The sequence below is a fragment of the Nyctereutes procyonoides genome, unplaced genomic scaffold (assembly GCF_905146905.1).
Source record: "Nyctereutes procyonoides isolate TBG_1078 unplaced genomic scaffold, NYPRO_anot_genome, whole genome shotgun sequence".
Taxonomy (NCBI): Eukaryota; Metazoa; Chordata; class Mammalia; order Carnivora; family Canidae; genus Nyctereutes; species Nyctereutes procyonoides.
The window spans coordinates 3,677,145-3,690,855 of record NW_026575120.1 but is presented as its reverse complement, the minus strand read 5'-3'; the positions used below and the strand labels follow the sequence as shown (position 1 = coordinate 3,690,855).

Below are 13,711 nucleotides of genomic sequence, written 5' to 3'. Positions count from 1 at the left end.
TGAAACATGACAGAAAAATACCCAGAAACAGAGCTACACAAACATGCCCAACTGATTTTTTGACAGTGGTGAAAGGCAATTAAGTAGAGAAAAGATAGCCTTCTCAACAAATGGTGCTGTGGCAATTAGACACCCATAGGCCACACAAATAAATGAATTAATTTCTAAAAACTGACCTTAGTCTCACACCTTATACAAAAACTAACATGAAATATAAAATGTAGAACAGAACTTTAGATAAAAGTATGAAATCTTCACAATATGAGATTAGAAAATGAGTTCTTAAATTTGACAACAGAAACACAATTCATAAAGCGAAATTGATAAACTGAACTCACCAAAATTAAAGACTTTTGTTCTCTGAAAGATTCTGTTAACAGGATAAAAAAGACTCAGGAAATATTTGTAGAAATATTCATGAACCACATACCCAACAAAGGACTAAGTGTGTTTAGAACTCTTAAACTCATCAGCATAGAAACAATCTAATTAGAAAATATGCAAAACACATGAACAGCCACTTCTCTGAAGAGGATATACAGATAGTGAATGAACACATGAGAGATGATCAAACATCATTAGCCATGATGCAGATTAAAACCACACTGAGATATCACGTCACACCTATTTAGAAAAGCAAAAGACAGAATAATGAACACCAAATGCTGGTGGGAATGGGAAGAAATAGATTGCTCACACATTTAAGTAGGAATATAAAATGATAAAACCACTCTGAAAAAAATTGGTATTTCAACATGCAATTATCATACAACCCAACAATTGCACTCCTGGGTGTTTATCCCAGAAAAATAAAAGCTTACCTTCACATATTAATATTTTTAACATCTTTATTCACAATAGTGAAAAGTAGGAACAACTCAGATTTCCTTCAGTGGTTAACTGGTTAATACTATTCATCAATAAAAAGAAAAGGTCCCGCTATTGGTACATATAATAACTTGGATAAACCACCAGAGAATTATGCTTAGAAAAAAAAGCCAATCCCAAAAATTATTTACCATATAATTCTATTTATATGCTTGAAGTGATAGAATTGTTGAAATGGAGGAAATATTAAGGGTTAATAGGAGTATATAGAGAGTATATCTATACCCTATAAAAAGTGCAACACAATGATCTCTGTCTTGATGGAAATGTTCTACAACATGATTGTATCAATGTCAATATCTTAGTGAGATATTTATAAATTTGAAAGATGCTACAATTGGAGGGGCTAGTAGAGGATACAGGAATTATTTCTTTTAACTGCCTGAGAATCTACAGTTATCTCAAAATAAAATATAATTTTAGAAAGTCCTTACTGACACATCAGCACTTATTTCATTTTGAGTCTTCATGATTCTAATTTTACAATATGTTTACCTCCACAGATTTCAAAACTAATTCATCATTTGTCACATAATTTTCAGTTTTTAAATGTATATATACATGTTAAGGTTTGATTTATATAAGAAAGGATGCTTAGAACTTAATTGCACATATTACTGAATTTTTACAAAAGTGTATTCTCATGCAACTACCACTCTAATCAAGATATTTTTCTCATTCTCAAAAATTTTATGTCATTTAATATATATATATATATATATGTATATATATATATATATAAAGCTAAATATGAATTTCCTTTCTTGGTATACCTTAGATTTGATGCACTTAACTACTAAATCTAAATATGACTGAGACTGATCAATTCATCTTAAATGTCAACTAGGTCTATGATGGATGTACGAAACTTTGGAAGTCTAAGTAACCCAGTAAGTAAAAGATTTTGCTGGGAGTTGGTCTACGTATTTATCTTAATCTCTCATATTTTCTAGCATGTCTACTATTTGCATTGATGTCTGGATTTAGATTTATTTTTCCAATGCAATTTATAGATTAAGAAATTATGTGTTTATCATTATTGTGAGATTTCTATGCAGTCAATAGACAGGAATTTTTACTTTCTCTTTAACTGTTTAACTGATGTAAACTTTGATATGAATATATAATAATGTTACACCATTAGAAAAGATTAGCTGTGTCTATTCTTTTTTTTTTCTTTAAGATTGTATTTATTTATTCATGAGACACATAGAGAGAGAGGCAGAGACACAGGCAGAGGAGCCTGATGTGGGACTCGATCCCGGGTCTCCAGGATCAGACCCTGAGCTGAAGGCAGCGCTAAACTGTTGAGCCACCCCGGCTGTCCCTAGCTGTGTCTATTCTTATATGGTGGGCACTAACACTTATTCCTCAGCATGTAGTAAATAAATGCTCTTCCCAGTTACAATAATCATGGTAATGTTTAGTTATACTATAAATTCTACTTATATCCTTTTACCCGAATTTGAGGCACAGTTCAAGTAAATCAGGTGAAACAAACCTAACATATAGTTTAGAGATAGTCCAATCTCAATTTGGATAGTAAATTATAAAACAGGAATTACTCTAATAAAAATATATATTAGCTTTGATAGTCAGACACATATTATCTCTAAAAATTGTTTCTGAACCAATAATAACAAATAATATGGTTTCCACATACACTGTATTATTAATTATGTGAGCATTCTAACTTATTGGTGGTGGTGATAAACTTTGATGCAATATTCAGGAACTATGTTTTCCATAACAATGTTAAGCTAACTTAGAAATGAATTTCACTATGCTATAAAATGTTTTACTTTTCTTCTCTGTCCACTTTACATATGAATCTGTTATTAATGTATAATAATTTAAGGAATCCTTTACTTTATATAAGAATTCCATCAGATATAATAGGTAAAGGAAAGCATCAGTTTTTTCATTTGCATTGTGCTGACTCAGGCAGTATCTGAATCAGCCTACACCCTATTATAAATTAAGGGATCAGACCTTTTCTTTTTAAAATCAACACAAATATGAATGATTTCACTATTCTTTCCTCAAAAGCATAATGAAAACAATTATTTTATTTTATTTTAAAGATCTTATTTCTTTATTTCACAGAGAGGGGGAGCACAAGCAGGGGAGGCATCAGAAGGAGAGGGAGAAGCAGGCTCCCCACTGAGCAGGGAACCAGATGACATGTGATGTTGAGGCTCCATTCAGGACCCTGAGAGATCATGACTTGAGCTGAAAGCAGGCGCTTAACTGACTGAGCCACCCTGGTGCCCCAATGATATTAAAATTAACAAGAAGATTAGAAAAATTCAGTCTCCATATGCATTACCCCAAGTGAACTATAATTTAATGTTAGTTTCAAAGTAGTTTGTATCAAAAAGATTAAGACATGTTCATTCAAAAGCTTTAGATCTTTGAAAGTAATGAAATTAAAGATAAAAATAGAAAAGATACATAATACATTGCAATACTTTTTCAAGAAACATTCCACATTTTCCAGGAAATATAAGAAGCTTATAAGAAGTGAACTCTCTTTAAGATATTAGAATATTAATCTTGCGCAGTAAGCCAAATAGGTCATGAATGGCTCTAGACCCATGCTCACTCAGCCAGCATCATGAAGCAACTGAAGCTGATATTTAAGTGACTTATTTTGATTCAACAGCTAACAGTTGAGGAATCCATTAGTCAAATTAATAGCCTCCATTTCTAAAATAATTAGGCTTTCCATGATGCTTCATGAATATTTGTTTGGAATTTATATGATGAAAAAACAAATAATGAGTCATTCTGATATATCACCTGGGTAAAAAGGAAATTTAATATTTTCAAACATCTAATTAAATCCCAGATTTAGTAATTTATTAAAATATAAGGTAATTACTTGAGAGAAAATTACCCTAATAATAGCGAAATAAGTTGATTTTTCTAACTGCACCATGTAAAAGTAATCAACATTACAACTCATGGGATGTGCTTTTAAACTTTCCATAACCTAAACATATTCACACATTCATTTTCTCACACACGACTCATAATGAAAAATAAGTTACAACACCCAAAGGGATTAATTAAAGAAGGGCAATCTTTGGTACTGTAGCCACAAGAAAAAAAGTAATTGGTAGAGTTCAAAGCTCTATCAGGCTTTATCTTGGCAATATTTTGAAGCATCTGTAATGGAAGACTTTGCATTATTTCATAATCATCCACAGCCATCTCTGGGAATCGTAATTGACAAGATGCATCATGCAAGTCTATGTTAGCAAAAATTAATAATTTTACACATATAGAAAATGCACTTGTATATATTTGCACTATTTCAGTTAACAAACACGTGTTCATAGAAGTAAATTTTCTTTTTGATGTTAGACTAGTTGCAAATGGGTGAAGGGGGAACCTGCAAATAACAATAATTTCCATTCCAAATAAAAGTTAAAAATCTCTCTGGAACTCATACCAGTTACAACACTAGACAAGAGATGGACTGTAGATGCTAAGAAGATGTCAATAAGGAAAGCACAAGACTCCAGATGCTCTTGTTACTAAATAACATATTAACAGTCCACCATCTGCAGTACTCTGCTGCCAAGTACATCTTGTATATGGCCACTGGTACTGGTTAAAGTGAGAATCCATACTAAGAATGCATCAAAAAGGACCACATGGCAGACACTTTTCTGATACCAAGAGACCAGTTTAACTACAATTATCTACAAGGTGCCAATTTCCTCTGGAGTAAAACTGTCACACTGGATCTCATGCATCAGTTAGTAAATTCAAGCCACCTTTTAATTACTGTATAGTCTGTCTAAAAAGATTGGACCATGAGTCCTGGCTTTGTAAAAGAGAGTAGAAATGTAATAAACAGGGACATCTGAGTGGCTCAGTGGTTGAACATCTGCCTTAGGCTCAGGTCGTGATCCTGGGGTCCTGGAATCGAGTCCTGAAGCAGGCTCCCTTTGGAGAGCCCTGCACTTATTGATGAGAATATCTCTTCCCACTTAGAGTACACTGGAACCAAAAGGTTAATCTGGGGACCCCTGGGTGGCGCAGTGGTTTGGCGCCTGCCTTTGGCTCAGGGCGCGATCCTGGGGACCCGGGATCAAATCCCATGTCGGGCTCCCGGTGCATGGAGCCTGCTTCTCCCTCTGCCTGTGTCTCTGCCTCTCTGTCTCTCTCTGTCTCTCATGATTAAATAAATAAAATTAAAAAAAACAAAAGGTTAATCTGAGTGTAAACATTGATGATAATGGCCCCTTGCATTTTATTTAAGATTATCTTTATTTGCCAGGCAAACACATATGCATTACATCTCAGAGTAACAGATAGAAGTGAGTGGACATATTCCCTGATGCTTCCTCAGCTCATCACAGAGTGCAAAATAAGCTCCATGCTGCCTATGGAGCAAAAGACTAGAGCAAAAGAGTTCTAGGGAAGTCTAGTCTTGCCCTAGAGCAAAAGACTTCTAGGGAAGAAGAGTGCTATATAAAGAATCTTACTGACTATTCCATTAAGCAACACTCAAGAGTCTGTTTACAACCATTTAAGCAAGTCCACATTAGGCTATAGTAAGGAACTTCTTTGTTCTATTGCTACTACATGCTGAGTATATCCTGGTTGCTGTCACAACCAGGACACCTTCACTACTTCTACAACTACTTCTACTTCTGATAATCTAATACTTCCATCATATGACACGAAGAACATATTTTAATATTAGAAAGATTTTGTCATTCCTTTGATGTCATTTCTAGATAAGGATAACTTACAGATCCTTTTATTCAAATATCAGCTTCTAAAGGGAGGAGAGGGAAAAAAAAACACCATTAACTGATGGGGTTTATAGATTTAGGACAATTGCACATTCAGATTACAGGCCTTTTGTTATGGGTTAAATTGTATCCTCCAAAAAAAGATGTTAGGATTCTAACTTCTAAAACCCTATTTAGAAATAGGGGCTTTGCAGATGATCAAGTCAAGATAAGGTCATTAGATTTGTCCCAAACCAATGACTGGTGTCTTTATAAAAGGAGAAATTTGGAACAAAGACAAGTGCGTATAAAGGAAAGAGAGAACATCGTTACAAGGAATTCTAGAGCTAGGAAGAACATGGAGCAGATTCTCCCACAGCCTTCAGAAAGAAACATTCATTAAGAAGGAGGGCAGAGAGGGAGAGGGGGAGAAAACAATCCTGTTGATATGATTTCAGCCAATAAAATTGTGAGACAATGAATTCCTCTTGGTTAAGCTACCTTCAATATGGTATATTGTTACAACAGTCCCAGTAAACTCAAATGGGGGTTTCATTCAAGATGATATTTCTTGAATATGTTATCTATACAGATATATTCCTAGAATAGACAATAAACCATTAAGTAGCCAACATCTATGATTCTCTTAGCTTTATTTTAGAACATGAATAGACTTTTTATAAGTTGCTTTTTCACTGACAGTTAAAAAAAAACATAAAAATATCATAGGACTTATAAAAAATGATTTCAGGATTAATCTTTTATGCCAGAAAGACTCCCAAATACTAAATTAAAAGCTGATATTATTCTTAGTGTATTAGAATATTTTGTGTTTGGGCAGTTAAGGTAAACTCAGGATTCAGTTCCTCCCGCAGAGACTCATAAAATAATTTTGATGTGTATTTAACAGTGAGGATCAGAATCTGTACCTGCAATGGAATACTACTGAATTCACCCTCAAATCCTTGCCCTCATCATAGTAAGGAGAGCAAAAGTTTATAAGATTATATATACAAGTGAATAATATAATGCGGACACTATAACGTGGGTAATATCACATGTTCTATAATGGTGTATATTATATATAACTAATGTACTGTAATATAACGTAATGTAATGTAATATATTTGTCCGACTCTTTTAGAGTAAAAATGAAAAAATGTGACAATGTGAAAAATGAAACCACATGTTTAATATGAGCAACAATAAAACAGAGAGGACACAATAATCCACCAATCACTGTAGACAAAGGTTCCATTACAAGTGCACAGTAAGGTCATGTTTCTATGTTGAAGCCAAGATATACAGAGCCTGAATCTCCAATAAGGATCTTTACTAACAACCTAATGCTCTGTCAACGAGAGTGTTTCAGTTCATAAGCAATCATTGTGATCCACAAAGGCACTTGCAAAGATTCCTTAGCATATAAGTATGTGGTTATGCTTGTTTAATTTCCATCTCCACAAGGGAATTTAAAAGAGACAGGGAGAGAGAGGGAGGGAAAGAGAGAGAGAGAAAGAGAGAGAGAGAGAGAGAGAGAGAGAGAGAGAGAGAGAGAAATAGGCTTTACAGTTAGCATAACCTAATATAAAGAGTCAGAAGGGTAATGAGCAGTATTGAATTAACTGAAAAGCACAGTAGAAAATGTCTGTGTGGAAATACACTCATCTGCCTTATCAAGAGTGTCCTAGTATCATTGGTAGTAATTTGAAAGCAGCTATAATTTTAGTTAAATGTATCATCAGGAAATCACACCTCTAGTAACCACCACTACTTTATAGAATCAGAACACTTCTTTCCTATGTGACGAAGTGTGCCAGTCAGTAGAACCATACCGCAGTGACCACTTAGATTTTAATTTAACCTATTTTAAGATTCTCAGAAAGTTTAAGCCTCTCATTTCTGTCATTACAACGGATTTCTGTGCCATTGCTACAGGGCAAAATCATTTGGAGGAGAGCTCTGAAGTGCACGCGGAGGACAGAATTACCTGGGCTCCAGCTCTATTTTTCCTGATATGTGTATTCTTTTCAAGGATACTAAAAAAGTGATATTTTAAATCCCTCTAGCAGCATCCACTGGAATCATTTGGGGCAAGCAGAATATGGTAGCTTTATGAATATTCATAGCAGCACATAGCCCATTATGATTCAGTGTGCTGTGCAAAATACAGCTGCTTTGCTCCAAGCCCACCAGGAGAGCAGAGGGTACTTGTTTTAAGTGGTCCCCAAGGTCAAAAACTAGTTAGCAATTTCATAGTTAGAAAATTACCCATCTCGCTATACATGTTAAAAGCAGAGTATCTTTTAAAGCATTCAGGGATCTATAAACCGGCTTCTCTCTTTGCTACTAAAAGGTAACTAGTTGAAGACTGACAGAAACAAAAATAGAATCCATAGGAAATTTAGCTCCCTTCATGTCTTTATTTTTTTTTGTCTTATGTTTATTTTTTGATGAATATGTATATGATGTATATGATGACAGGTTTAATGATTTTAGACTAGAAAAGATGCAATCTGTTAAGAATCTATTGTTAACAGTGAAATTCAATCCTGTGTCAGGGTACAGTGTGACCTAGTGGAAATATCATTAAACTAAGATAGTTTTCTTTATAGTGTATGTTTTTTCTTATATTTGAGAAAGTCACTCTTTTACTTTTACTATAAGATTAAAAACAACAACAACAAAAAAAACCCATAGCTTAATTTTTAAAAGACATAGGATCAACAGAATGAGAAGCCACAGAATGGGAGGAAATGCTTGTAAAAGGTGTTTCTGATAAAGGACTGTTATCCAAAATATATAAAGAATCTTAAACAAATAACCTAATTTTAAAAATTAAGACCTAAACAGACACCTCACCAAAGAAAATATACAGATGACAAGTAAGCACCTAAAAAGATACTCAAAATTGTATGTGATTAGGGAATTGCAAAAATTTAAACAACAATGAGATACCACTACACGCCTATTAGAATGACCAAGATCCAAAACACTGACAACATGAAATACTGGAGAGAATATGGAACAGTAAGAACTACCATTTCTGGCTAGCAGAAATACCAAATGGTACAGCTGCTTTGGAAAACAGTTTGGCAGTGTCTTACAAAAGTAAACATATTCTAACCATACAATCCAGTAATTGTAGTCCTTGATATTCACCCATTTGAAATGAAAACTTACTTCCACATGAAAACCTGCACATGGTTGTTTATAGAAACTTTAGTCTAATTGCCAAAACTTGGAAGCAACCAGGATGTCTTTCAGTAGGTGAATAGATAAATAGACTATAGTACATCCAGACAAGGAATATATTCAGAATTTTTTTACAAGGAGCTCTAAAGCCATGAAAAGACATGGAGGAAACTTTTACTAAGTGAATTAAGCCAATCTAAAAGGCTATAAATGGTATGATTCAAATTGTATGATATTCTGGAAAAGGCAAAACTATGGAGCCAGTAAAAAAAAATATCAAAATAAATAAATGGTTCCTCACACCTTGAAGGTAGAGAGGACAAACAGGTGATTCACAGAGGATTTTTAGGGTAATGAAACTACTCTGAATGATACTAAATGGTAGATAGAAGGCATTATACATTTGTCAAACCCATAGAATGTACAGCATCAAGAGTAAACCGTAATGTAAACTACAGACTTTGGGTGATAATAGTTGAGTCAATGTAGGTTCATCTACTGCAACAAATGTATAACCTTAATCTGGAATGTCAATACTGGGGTGTGGGAACTATTGTCAATAGAGGACAAATGGGAACTCTCCATACTTTCTTTTGAGTTTTACTATGAACCTAAAACTGCTCTAAAAATTAAATGGATTACGAGACACTTGGGTGGCTCAGTGGTTGCATGTCCGCCTTCCACTTGGGGTGTGATCCCGGGGTCCTGGGATCGTATCCCACATCAGACTTGAGGGCCTGCTTCTCCATCTGCCTATGTCCCTGCCTTTCTCTGTGTCTCTCATGAATGAATAAATAAAACCTTAAAAAAAATACTACATATATAAGAAGATATAATGGCATAATTTAAAAAAATTTAAAAAATAAAAATTAAATGGATTACAAGAAGCATGAAAATACCTATATATTTGAATATATATAATATATAAATATATATAAATGTAAATATACGTTACATATTTAAATGTAAAGTGTGTGTGTATATATATATATATATATATATATATATATACACATATATACTCTTTATAAGTGTTTTTCCCATTTAGAAAGGGTTTATAAAATGTAAAATGAAGTCATACAAGTACTAGGAGAAAAAAATGAGTAAATTCTTCATTGAATTTGTACAAAAAATCTTCTTAAGAAAAATTCAAATAAAGATGCAATAAAGATTGATATATCTGACAAAGTAATTTTTGAAATGCAAGCCTACAACACAAGCAAAATAAAAAAGCAACTGAAAAACAGGGAAAAAATATGTGTAACATATACCATGGTTGAAGAACTAAAATCCCCATTATATATGTAATTTCTATAAATTAAAGAATGAAGTAATAAACCCTAGATAGAAAAATGGACAATATATATTAACAGACAATTCATAAATAATATTTTATCCTCAAACAGGTAAAAACTTCTAATTCAATCATAATTAGGAAATATAATTTAAAAACAACCCTAAGGTACCATTTTTCTTCTATCAGGCAAAAATGAAAAGTGAATTGTTGACTCTAAGGAAATAGATTGTCTTATATATTGCTGGTGGAAATAATCATTAGCCTAAAAGTTTTAGAAGGAAATTTGTCAATACCTATCAAAATGTATATAAATGTTCTTGGTTTCTGACCAGGAATTCCACTTCTAGGAATCTATCCTAAAGGTATACTTCTAACATGAAAATACACATGGAAGATTATTTATGTATTGTTTATAATCAAACAACTTTGGAAACAACCTGAATGCTCATACATAAGTGGTTGAATAAATTATGGCACATTCACTCAGTGGAGTGTTCAGGTCTGTAAACAAGAATGACAATGAATTCTGTGTATTAATCTGGAGTGATTTATAGGAAATATTGAATTGAAAAAGGAAATTGCAAAAAGTATTTATAGTATGCTATGTTGAAGGAAGAGAATCACATATTTTCTGTGTCCCTTTATATGAAGTGTTCAAATTAGTCAAATTTGTAAAGACATGAGGTAGATTAGTCAAAGTTAGTCAAAGTTATCTACAACTATGATGGAAAGGGTGAGGTGTGATGGCTAATAGGTACAAGAGGATATTTTAGGATGATGAAAATGTTCTAATGTTAGATCATGAGGATGACTGCACATTTCTGTAAATACACTAAAATCTACTGAACTGTACAATTTGAAGAAGTAAGCTTCATGATATATAAATTATGTGCCAATAAAGCCATTCATTTTTTAAAACAAAGAATCAAAGAGAATGTACATGTGTACATAAATATTATAATTTGTAGTAAACTTATTTCTCACAAGATTATGATTAGGCAATTCTGAAACCACTTTATTTGCATAGTATGATTTAACCAGTAAGTATATTGTACATAATGAGAGTTAGCTATTTCACTATATGTTTCTCTCTTTCTCTCCCTCTCTCCCCCTCTCTCTCTCTCTCTTTCTTTCTCTCCCTCTTGGGAGATATGAATATACATACATATACATACATATATTTCGTAGCTCTATTCTCTGAGAGGGCTTAGAGCAATTCCACCCCAGTAGCAATGTGCATATTTAATACACAGATCTTAGTTTCTAACTATTCTATAATTTTTAAAAAACAAACAAACAAAAATAACCAAAAAGCAGACACATCTTCTTGGGGAGGGGGTCGATCTGGATCTAAGGCAGAAAAATACAAGACAAACCTAGAATATCTTGTAGTACCAGAAATTAAAGGAGTCCTCAGAAAAAGGAAATGGAACTTCAAAAGCACATAAGAACAACTGTGTCCCAAGAGGGAGAACATGAAAGAGACACAACTATATTTGCAGATGATGTAATATTCTATGTAGAAAACTCAAAAGACTCCACCAAAAAATTGTTAGAACTTATACATAAATTCAGCAAAGTAGCAGAATACAAAATCAACATACAGAAATCTCTGGCATTTCTATACACCAATAGTAAAAAAGCAGAAAGAGAGATCAAGGAATTGATCCCATTTACAATTACACCAAAAACCATAATCTACTATGGAATAAACCAAACCAAAGAGGTAAAAGATCTGTATTCTGACAACTATAAAACATTTATGAAAAAAAATTGAAGAAGACACAAAACATTCCACGCTCACAGACCAGAAGAACACATATTATTAAAATGTCTCTACTACCCAGAGCAATCTACATTTAATGCAATTCTTGTCAAAACATTCCTGCATTTTTCATAGAGCTAGAACAAGCAATCCTAAAATTTGTTTGGAAACACAAAAGACTCCAAATAGTCAAAGCAATTTTGAAAAATAAAAGCAAGGTTGGAGGCATCACAATTCCAGATTTCAAGCTATATTACAAAACTGCAGTCATTAAGACAGTATGGTACTGGCACAAAAACAGACACAAAGTTCAATGGAACAGAATAGAAAATCGACAAATGAACCTATAACTATATGCTTAACTAATCTTCGACAAAGCAGGAAAAAGTATCCAATGGGGGAAAAAAAAACAATCTTCAAAAATGGTGTTAGGAAAACTGGACAGCAACATGCAAAAGAATGAAACAGGACCACTCTCTTATACCACACACAAAAATAAATTCAAAATAAATGAAAGGCCTATATGTGAGATAGGAAACCATCAAAAACCTAGAGCAGAACACAGGCAATAACCTCTTTGACACCTACTATAGCAACTTCTTACTAGATAAAGGAAACAAAACCAAAAATAAACTATTTGGACTTCATCAAATAAAAAGCTTCTGCACAGCAAAGGAAACAGTCCACAAAGCTAAAAGTCAACCTTCAGAATGAAAGATATTTGTAAATGACATATCTGATAAAGAGTTGGTAGCCAAAATATACAAAGAACTCATGAAATCCAATACCCAAAAGACAGATAATCCAATTAAGAAATGGACAGAAGACATGAATATTTTTCCAAAGAAGACATCCAGGTGGCCAACAGACACATGAAAAGATGCTCAACATGACTCATCATCAGGAAATGCAAATCAGGGCAGCCCGGGTGGCTCAGCGGTTTAGCACCGCCTTTGGTCCAGGGCGAAATTGGAGACTCCGGATCGAGTCCCACGTTGGGCTCCCTGCATGAAGCCTGCTTCTCCCTTTGCCTGTGTCTTTGCCTCTCTCTCTCTCTCTCTCTCTCTCTCTCTCTCTCTCTCTCTGTCTCTCTCGTAAATCAATAAAATCTTCTAAAAAAAAAAGAAATACAAATCAAAACTACAATGAGATATCACCTCACACCAGTAAGAATGGCAAAAATTAACAACCCAGGAAACAATAGGGGTAGGTGAGGATGTGGAGAAAGGGGGACCCTTGTATGCTGTTAGTGGGAATGCAGACTAGTGCAGCCACTCTCAAAAACAGTATGGAAGTTTCTCAGAAAGTTAAAAACAGAACTATCCTACAACCCAGCAATTATGCTACTAGATATTTACCCAAAGGATACAAAAGTATTCATTCAAAGGGGCACACACACCCTGAGGTTTATAGCAGCATTACCAACAATAACCAATTATGGAAGGAGCCCAAATGTTCACGAAGAGATGAATGGATAAAGAAGATGTGCCATATATATATACAATGGAACATTACTCGGTCATCGAAAAGAATGAAATCTTGCCATTTGCAACAACATGGATAGAGCTCAAGTGCATCATGCTAAGCAAAACAAGTCAGAGAAAGACAAATACCATATGATTTCACTCATGTGTGCAATTTAGGAAACAAAACAGGTGAACATGGGGGGAAAAGAGACAAATCATAAAACAGACTCTTAATCATAAAGAATAAAACAGATTGCTGGAGGGGAGAGAAGTAGGGGGATGGGTTAAATATGTGATAGAGATTAATGAGTATACATGTGCTAAGCACTGAGTGTTGTATGTAAGTGCT

General features: G+C 33.8%; 1 protein-coding gene across 1 annotated transcript in view; it reads right to left on the bottom strand.

The window, feature by feature from the left end:
- Positions 1–13,711, bottom strand: part of SGCZ (sarcoglycan zeta) — a 459,573-nt gene that overhangs the window by 345,211 nt on the left and 100,651 nt on the right. The window lies entirely within an intron of this gene.